Raw genomic sequence first — 11,066 nt, forward strand, 5'->3', positions numbered from 1 at the left:
ACAATAAACGTGGAACACACAACACTATTATACATTTATTTAACACACATACTTTTTTACATTTCAAATTTGCACATATCATACCTGTACATACATAATTGTCTATATTATATATTGTGTTTTTGCTATTTTGTACATTGTCTATTTTCTATATTTGTATATTATTCTTTTTATTATCTGTGTCCTGTCTTGTCACTGTCATTCACTGTGGAGCTTCTGTCACTAAAACAAATTCCTCGTATGTGTAAACATACCTGGCAATAAATCTCATTCTGATCATATCATTTACAAAAAGCGTTTTTGTAGAAAGGGATCTAATATTCATTAAGCCAAGCTTTATCATGTGTTTTTCTGTATTATATCTGTTTTTTATTTGTTGAACATCAATTAAATTGTTACCTTTAAATTGATTTGGAAGTTTTTTGTATTTGCTAGTTCGGGGAACAGGCACAGTCCCTTCAGCCATAGTCCCTTCACACCATTTTTCTCCCGAGAGAATCTGAAAAATATCCATGATCTTAACATTGACCTGTAAAAAGATGTCAATCCTGTCAGGTCTAATTTTTCAATGTCCATTAAAACAAGTGGCAGTCTAAGCCCATGCTGCCCTCTCTCCTCAGGAGGGCACGGGCTACCCCAGCTCAGCTTACATCTTCCCCATATAAGAGTCTCTAAGCCGTCTGAAATCGAAAAGCTCTGACTCTGGATCCAATGTCAACCAGCCCTTGTCCGCCTTCCTATAATGGCAGATCGGCACAGCAGCCTTCAGCCAATGTTGTCCTGACCAGAAGAAATTCACCATATGTTGTTGAATTCCTCTTACTAAATCTTCTGGAGGCTCTAGAATCATCATTTTAAGCCACAGAGATTATGCGATCAGGTTGTTACAGACCAGTACCCTCCCCCTGTAGGACAACTGGGGTAGCAGCCATTTCCAGTGAGACAACTGAGCGCACACTTTCTCCACAAGGCCCTCCCAATTTTTCTTCCTATACTTTTCTGTCCCTAAAAATACCCCTAGATATTAAAAAACCCGCTCTCCCCCATTGCAAACCACCAGGTAGTGAGGGATTAATACAATCTCGGCCACACCACAGAGCATCACTTTTTTGCCAGATAACTTTGGCTGACAATGATTTTCCATAACACTCCAAAGCCTTTTTTAAACACTGAACATCACTGTTACTTCTAATTAAAACTGTAACATCATCTGCATGTGCAGAAAGCTTAAAAATGTGCTTAAAGTGCTTACAATCCAGTGTATTAACTTCTAAACCAGTTAGCTGTCTTCTCAGCCTACACAACAAAGGCTCAATAACTAAACTGTAAAGCTGACCTGAAAGAGGACAACCTTGCCTAATGCCTCTATGTACTTTTACTGGAACAACTGAGGCCACCAGCTACTTTAATCATACATGAGGCCCCAGCATACAATAGTTTTAGAGATAGAGAGTGAGACTTAGTCCAGAGCATTCAGAACCTCAGACTGGGCAGAAGGTTCATATTACAACAGGACAATGACCCTAAGCAAGAGTAGCTTATGGACAACTCTGTGAATGTCCTTGAGTGGCCCAGCCAGAGCCTGGGCTTGAACCAAATTGAATATTTCTGGAGAAACCTGAAAATGTCTGTCAGCCCCTATCCAACCTGATAGAGGTTGAGAAGAGGTGAGGCGAGGTGAGGTTCGCCTACATTCTAAATAGTAGTGCATAATCGTTTTTGTGCAAACTACATAGCACTACATGCTAATTGTTGTGCATTCTTGAAAGTAGAATATACAGTACTAATACTAGTACACTAGTTGCAGTACTTAGAGGTAAATGTGTATTTGCTAAAGTAATGCAAGCTATTTGTAGTGCCAACTAAATAGCAGTCCATACTAGTATGTACTAAATAGTAGAACATTCTAGTGTTAGTACATTCTAAATAGTAGTGCATAGTGGTTGTAGTCCATATTTGGAAAAAGTACATTCTAGCTATATACATACTAAAGTTGCACTCGAGTTGTATCCTTTGAAAACCAAACAAGTAGTGCATACTATTTGTGGCACAAATTAAATTGCAGTACATTCTAATTGTGCATTCATGAAAGTAGAATATACAGGACTAGTTATATACATACTTGATAGTAGTACACTAGTTGCAGTACTTAGAGGTAAATGTGTATTTACTAAAGTAATGCAAGCTATTTGTAGTGATAACTAAATAGTAGTCCATACTAGTACATACTAAATAGTAGAACATTCTAGTGTTAGTACATTTTAAATAGAAGTTGTACTACTTGTGTACTACTAGTGTAATATTTGTTGTAGTCCATATTTGGGAATAGTACATTACAACATTTGAATGCCTTGTCTTAAGTGCATCTGCTTCTCATGCTGCTCCCCATGCTGCTGTGGCCACTATTTATAGACCTCCAAAATAAGACCCCCATCAACTTCGAAATGGTGGTTCTCTTACTTTGTCTGTTGATGGTGTTGCCTTGGAGTTTCAAAGCAAACTAAAAAAATCTTGGAGTCATTTTTGATGCTTCGCTGTCATTTGAGCCTTTTGTGCAGAATACGGTTAAGACATCCTTTTTTCACCTCAGAAACATTTATGTTGTCCTTCTCAGTTGCTAAGAGGTTGATAAATTCTTTTTTTTCCATGTGTCGACTATTGTAATGGTCTTCTTGCTGGATGTTACGCGTTTAATATTTGTGGGGATGTTTCGTAACATTTAAGTGAGACACAACTGGCACTGGGGCAAACCATGGAAGGAAATGACCAGGAAACAGGCAATCACGTTCAATACGAACTCGATTTATTTGAGAGGTGCAGATTAGCAATCACTAAAAATAAATAACTTATAGGATAAATTATGGGAAAAAGGAGAAAACTGAGTGACACCAAAACAAAGAAATAATCAGAAGCAAAACAACCCCGATAACTGAACCTCAACCCAACTAATCTAACTATCAAACAGAAAATGTAGAAATAAAACCGCAAACTTCAGCGTATCCGACGCCCAACATAAACTACCCTAATTAATAACAAAAATACATAGGTGGCAGTCACTCCCTAACTAGAACTAACAAGAAAATAACTAAATTTAAATGCAAAAACGTACCTACCTCCTTTTCCCGAAATCATTCTAACAGAACTATCTTAACAAAAACACATTGGTCTACGTTAACTGATCACAGGGGTAACTTAGCACCACATGTCAAACCAGCAACTAAAGCACTAATCATTCAGCAACGGGTGTTTCTAAGTTCTAGCGATCAATGACACAGGTTTAGTAAACCTAACCACAGGACCAGAAGCCTCAATAAACTAACGAGTAAGTCAGTCAACTGAACAATTCAAAATAACTAATAAACACAACTCAAACAGTCAAAGAAAAAAAAAAAAAAGCGCCTCGGACAATGACACAGGTTTAGTAAACCTAACCACAGGACCAGAAAGCCTCAATAAACTAACCAGTAAGTCAGTCAACTGACCAATTCAAAATAACTAATAAACACAACTCAAACAGCCAAAGAAAAAAAAATGAGCGCGGCTGGCAAAAATGGACAGTCGCCCGCTGGCTGGAAAGCGGGATGGCTGACAGCAGCACACGAAACCCGGCCGCCTTTTAAACGGGTAGGTCCATCCTGATTGGTCAACTGATGAACCGAGCAGCCAATAAACACAACCTAAGAATTTAGAGCAGAAAGAACAAAAGGAGAAAAGAAAACAGGGAGCAAACAAAAATACAAACATACGAGGAACGTAACACTCCCCCTCCCCCCCCTTAAAAAAAACTATATAATTCACACATTATATAAGTTTTAACAAGTTCTCAAGCCACTGACCAAGCTCTGGATAAAGCATCAGCAATGATATTCTCTGATCCCTTTTTATGCTTAATCAGCAAGTTATAACCTTGTACAACTAAAGACCAGCGCATCAAACGCCGGTTATGGTTATACATGCGAGCTAAGAACACCAAAGGATTATGGTCAGTGAACACAGTTACAGGTATATTACTTGAGCTAATATACACATCAAAATACTGCAGAGCCATCAGAAGTGCCAGAGTTTCTTTTTCAATAGTAGAGTAGTTTACCTGGTGTTTATTAAACTTACGTGAAAAGAAACACACAGGATGCTCTATTCCACGGGCGTCCTCCTGGATCAGTACAGCACCCGCACCAACCAAACTCGCATCAATCTCCAATGTGAAGGACTTTTCACAGTCTGGAGCAATGAGGACAGGTGCATTGCACAACAATGCCTTCACATTGTCAAAAGCGTTCTGACAGGCATCATTCCATTTAAATGGACACGAAGGACTAAGAAGGGATGTTAGCGGATTAACGACAGTAGAGAAGTTCTTACAGAAATTTCGATAACCCGCCATTCCCAAGAATCTACGCAATTCCTCTAGAAGCGTGTTGCTTAATAGGAGCGGCGTTACCTACATCAATATCATGTTGCAATACTGTTGTTCGAGTAGGAACATCATGAAATGATGAAGGAAAAGTGTGAATTAACTGTTCAATATCAAATCTCTGAGAATCAGGCAGATGAGATAAAGAAGAGCATAGATCAGCCAAAACTTCAGAGTTCTTAAGTCTGGCACATTGCTGATATGTATGCCGAACTATCACCCCATCATCTTCATCATCAGGACTATCAGTAATGACCTCACAAGTAAGGGTAACAATAGGCAAATGAGAATTTAACTAATTTGAACTCACAGCATTTTGTGATGACTCTCTAACACTATACGCCTTTAGCATATTGACATGACACACACAAGATTTTTTTCTGCGATCAGGTGTTCGAATTACATAGTCTGTATCACTCAATTTCTTCATCACCTCGTATGGACCTGAAAAACGTGCAGACAAAGTTGAACCAACAACAGGCAAAAAAACTAGCACTTGGTCTCCTTCTTTAAAGTGACGTGACACAGACTTACGATCAAAATGATCTTTCATAGTGACCTGCGCTTTTGATAAAGTTTCTTTCGCCACTGCACAAGCATGATGCAAACGTTCACGAAATTTGCTCACGTACTCCAGCACAGTCGTTTTAGCAGTAATCTCAGAAGATAACAGGTCTTCTTTAAGCATCTTTAATGGACCCCTCACAGTATGTCCAAACACTAGGTCAGCAGGACTAAACCCCAGGCTATCCTGTACTGCTTCCCTGACAGCAAACAAAACTAAGGGTGTGCCCTCATCCCAATCCTTGCTAATTTCCATACAGAATTTACGAAGCATAGATTTCAACATCTGGTGAAATCGTTCTAATGCCCCTTGACTTTCTGGATGGTACGCACTTGCGACTCTATGAGAAATTTTCAAAGTCTCTAACACTTAAGCAAAAAGTTGACAGAAAATTTGTACCCCGATCGGTTTGTACAATTCTCGGTAACCCAAACATTGAAAAGAATTTCACGAGCGCATGAGTAATTACAGGAGCCGTTATTTTCCGCAGTGGAATCGCCTCCAGAAAACGTGTCGCCGCACACATCATCGTTAACAAGTACTGGTTCCCAGCTCTTGTCTTAGGCAAAGGACCAACACAATCGACAATGACGTGCTCGAAAGGTTCCCCCATCACAGGTATAGGAACAAGTGGTGCGCGCGGAATTACTTGGTTCGGCTTCCCTGAAATTTGGCAAGTACAACAGGTTCTGCAATATTTCGTTACATCAGACTTTAATCTGGGCCAAACAAAGTGCTTCAAAATTCGGTTATACGTTTTCTTAATGCCCAGGTGTCCAGACAAAGCATGATCATGGGAAAAAGAAAGTACAACTTGTCTGTAACACACTGGAACAACAATTTGATTAACAGCAGACCACTCAAAATCATCCGAGACATTTGTGCACCATCTACACATTAGCAATCCGTTATCCACATAGTAAGCGTTTTTTCTCTCACATGCTAACTCCAAAAGGTACAACAGAGGAAAAACATTTACGCAGGGTAACATCGGCTCCTTGAGCTGCAACAATATTATCTCGAGTCACTGGTAATTTACATAATTCAAAATGGAATCAGGGTTTCCGTCTGCCTCACTCTCATCAACCATCAGAATACCATGCTCAAAAGTAGATGCCATAAAGGTTGTAGCCAAATCATCTGCATCAGCAAGTTTACGAGCTTGTGCTCGCGTCACTGCACAAACAGGAAAGACTTCAGGGAATCTTTCAGACATTTCATCAAGATGATCAGACATATCAGGTTTGTCACAAACTTGTAAGAAAGGTGTAACCTTTCCACCGGCCACATCATTACCAAGGATAAATTTTACCCCGCACACAGGCAAATTTTCACGCACCCCGACCTTAATCATTCCTGTATACAACTCTGACCGCAAATTAATCTGATGTAAAGGAACTCTGACAGTCTCTATTCCGATACCTCGTACCAAAACATAGCTACCGCAAAAAGTTTCATCAGAAAAAAGAAACGGGTCCTTAGCCACGATCGTCTGCATCGCACCTGTATCACGCAACATGGTCACCTTAACCTGATTTGTAGACTGAGCATCAGCAGAAACTAATCCTTCCATCAAAAAAGGTTGATAGCCCACATCTATTTTATCATGATTTTCATTTTCAGTCACGTCAACAGTCTTTACAAAAGCAACACTTTTAGGAGGATTATGTTGCTGCTTGCATTTTAAAGCAAGGCAATCAGCAATCACGTGGCCAGTTTTGTGACAATAAAAACACTCTCTCTCTTCCCTAACTTTTGTACCAATAGACTTAAAACGTGACTGGTCTTTCAAAACAGGGGAAATGGAAATAACTTTTTCAGTATGGGCAGTAAAAATAGTTTTGTGAGTCAGCGCGAACTCATCAGCAAGAACAGATGCATTTGACAATGAGCTTACTTTGTTCATTTAAGTAAACTGCAGTACGCTCAGAAATGCAACTCTTAAATTCTTAGAGCAAAATTAATTCACGTAGTGCCTGAAAATCTGTAACTTTACTTGCTACGCACCATTTGTCAAACAGCATAGTCTTTTCTCTAGCGAATTCAACGAACGTCTGACTCGAATTTTTTTTATAATTTCTGAATCACTGCCTATAAGCTTCAGGTACAAGTTCATAAGCTCTCAAAATAGTCGCTTTAACAACATCGTAGTTCAAACTGTCTTCCAAAGACAAGACAGCACACACTTCCTGGGCTTTTCCCGTTAGCTTACACTGTAGTAACAAAGACCATACATCTCTAGGCCAATTCAAAGCCGAAGCAATTCGCTCAAAAACATTAAAATACGAGTCAATCTCAATCTCTCTAAACTGTGGCACAAGAGCAATATGTTTACTCACATCAAATGTACTACCTGATAATCCTACTCTCGTCGCAGCATCAGCGCCTACTGCAGGTGCAAGCTGAGCAGGCAGACCCGATGGCGCAGGAAGAACCAATGGCATGGGAGGAGGAATCTGTAATGAAGCGGGGGCTACTGGAACAGGAGGACATACTGCGTCTCTGGCAACTCTCAATTCGAGCTCCCGCAACTTGATCTGCTTATCCACGTCAATTTCCAGATGGCGGATTTCAAGCTGCAGCTCCAGCTCAGCCTAACAGGACTAACTTAACAAAAACACATTGATCTACGTTAACTGATCACAGGGGTAACTTAGCACCACATGTCAAACCAGCAACTAAAGCACTAATCATTCAGCAACAGGTGTTTTGAAGTTCTAGCGAACAATGACACAGGTTTAGTAAACCTAACCACAGGACCAGAAGCCTCAATAAACTAACGAGTAAGTCAGTCAACTGAACAATTCAAAATAACTAATAAACACAACTCAAACAGTCAAAGAAAGAAATGAGCGTGGCTGGCAAAAATGGACAGTCGCCCGCTGGCGAAACACGGCCGCCTTTTGAATGGGTAGACAGCAGCACACGAAACCCGGCCGCCTTTTAAACAGGTAGGTCCATCCTGATTGGTCAACTGATGAACCGAGCAGCCAATAAACAAAACCTAAGAATTTAGAGCAGAAAGAACAAAAGAGGAAAAGGAGAAAAGAAAACAGGTAGCAAACAAAAATACAAAACATACGAGGAACGTAACACTGGAGTATCTAAATCCTCCATTAACAAACTTCAATACTTTACTTTACTTTTACTTTTAGTCATTTAGCAGACGCCTTTATCCAAAGCGACTTAAAAATAAGAAAAAGTAATTAAAACTAAAGCTAAAACTCTATAAATACTATATATATACACATTTAAGAAAATAAAATAAATTAAATAAAAATGACAAATGCATTCAACAACATTTCAAAACTAATCATTTAAATGAAAACAAAAAAATAAAGCTAAAAACAATTCAAAATATTAAAAGAACAAAAGGTATGAGTATAATGATTCTAACATAACACTAAGCCAAACACCAAAAAACAACTACATGTGTATGTACATCCACACACATATACATGTACATATATATATATATATATATTATATCATTTCCATTTTGTATGTTGAAGTACTGAAATAACTCAAATTAAATAAAACTTAATAAAAAAACCTATATAGACATAATAAAAAACTAATAAAATTACAACATTACTACAACTGTAACTAAAACTAAATTAGATAACTAATACAAATCAAACTACAGTAGTTTATCAGTAACCCTAAAAAAAATAACACTGAGCCAAACACACATGCTAAAATAACAACAACTTACTGACACATAGTAAGAAATGGTTATAAAAAACTGAAACAGAAGTGAAACAAGTAGTAGGAAAGAGGAGAAATAAAAAGCGATACTTATGTACTCATGTACAAAACTATTTTATCTCTCACACACAGAGCAAACAAATGTTGCACATACATTTAAGAATACAAACTAAATTTAATTTTGTAAATACTTACAAAATTAGGCTGCTAGAATTCTGTATGGGGCCAGGTCTGGTGATCATATTACCCCTATTTTGGAGTCTTTGCACTGGGACCCTGTCAGGTACCGTATTGATTTTATTTTAAAATCCTTATGCTAACATATAAGGCTTTGCATGATCTGGCTCCTCAGTACTTGACTGACCTTTTAATGCCTTACACACCATGTCGTAATCTGCGTTCCTCTCAGAGTGGTCTCTTAGTTGTTCCCAAGACACGGCTTGATAGATAGAGCATTTTCTTATGCTCCTAAGCTTTGGAATTCTCTCCCGGCAGACATCAGGGAAGCAAACTCACTAGTGACTTTGGTAACACTTTCTATGAAGCCCGTATTTATAATACATTATAAGGGTATTCTTAAGGCATTATAATGAATGCATAATGCATTATAAAAAACCTTATAATATGTTGTATCATCTCATGAATATTCATAAGAACAGTTTTAATATATTATAATATTTACTTATTTGTGGTTATAGCTTTTAAGAGTATGATTATTTATAACACACAATGAACACCATATTAAATCTACTTCATTTACAGAATAATGGACTGTATCATATCTTGACATTGTTTATTTAAGATCTGCACAGTATCTTACTATACAGCTTGTGATTGGTTAGATGTTGAGTGTTATTTGAGTGTTTCCTGTGGAGCTAATGTTAATTAATTGATGTGAGCTTTATACTCCAACTGAAAAAAATGCAATGTTTTATATGGTTACATTTTATTTTGATGGTCCCCTTAATCAGTCGACTATAAGCAACTCTGCAACTACATGCCAACCTTTTAAATCTCTTCTTAAAACATTCTATTTTAGGATTGCTTTTACTTGATTATTCATTTTATTTTGCATTGTTTGTTGTATATTTATTGTATTTAAAGTGTGCTGTTTTCTCTGATGTGATGTTTGTTTGTAAAGCACGTTGAGAAAGCACCTTTTAAATGTGATATATAAAATAAATGTATTATTATTATTATTACATTCTATCATGGAAAGTAGCACACTTCTTGTATCCTTTGAAAACCTGTAGTTTAGTATCATAGAGATATTATTATAGATTTTTATTAATACTCAAAATTTTAATGTATTTGTATATTTTCTGTTTTTATTTCTGTTTGAAGTTTTAATAATTTTGTTGTTTTTGTCATTTCTATTAGTTTTTCTTTTTTAAAAATGTCTTGAAATAAATTAATTTGTTTGTATTACATTTACATTTAGTCATTTAGCAGACAGTTTTTTATCCAAAGTGACTTACAAATGAGGACAATGGAAGCAATCAAAATCAACAAAAGAGCAATGATATGCAAGTGCTATAACAAGTCTAAGTTAGCTTAACGCAGTACATATAGCAAGTTTTTTTTAAATTATATAATAAATAAAAAGAAAAACAGATAGAATAGAAAAAGAATAGAGCAAGCTAGTGTTAGAGGCCTTTTTTGCTTTTGATAATTGTATAATAAATAAAAAGAAAACAAATAGATAGAATACAAAAAGATTAGAAAAGCTAGTGTTATTATTATATTTTTTTAATATATAATTAGAATAGAGAGTGCTAGAGTTAGAGGGTCAAAAAAGATGGAAGACATGTGTTTTTAGCCGATTCTTGAAGATGGCTAAGGACTCAGCTGCTCGGATTGAGTTGGCCATTCCACCAAGAGAGAACATTTAATTTAAAAGTCCGTGAAAGTGATTTTGTGCCTCTTTGGGATGGCACAATAAAGCAACGTTCACTTGCAGAACGCAAGCTTCTAGAGGGCACATAAGTCTGAAGTAATGAATTTAAGTAAAGGGGTGCAGAGCCAGTGGTGGTTTTGTATGCAAACATTAATGCCTTGAATTTTATGCGAGCAGCTATTGGTAGCCAGTGCAAATTGATAAACAGAGGTGTGACGTGCATTCTTTTTGGCTCATTAAAAATTAATCTTGCTGCTGCGTTCTGGATTAATTGTAAAGGTTTGATAGAACTGGCTGGAAGACCTGCCAAGAGAGCATTGCAATAGTCCAGTCTAGACAGAACAAAAGCTTGAACAAGGAGTTGAGAAGCATGTTCCGAAAGAAAGGGCCTGCTTCTTGATGTTGCATTAAGCAAATCTTCAGGACCAGGCAGTTTTAGCAATGTGGTCTGAGAAAGTAAGCTGATCATCAATCATAACTCC

Source organism: Sinocyclocheilus rhinocerous, unplaced genomic scaffold, assembly GCF_001515625.1.
Source record: "Sinocyclocheilus rhinocerous isolate Xijiao unplaced genomic scaffold, SAMN03320098_v1.1 scaffold1580, whole genome shotgun sequence".
Lineage (NCBI taxonomy): Eukaryota > Metazoa > Chordata > Actinopteri > Cypriniformes > Cyprinidae > Sinocyclocheilus > Sinocyclocheilus rhinocerous.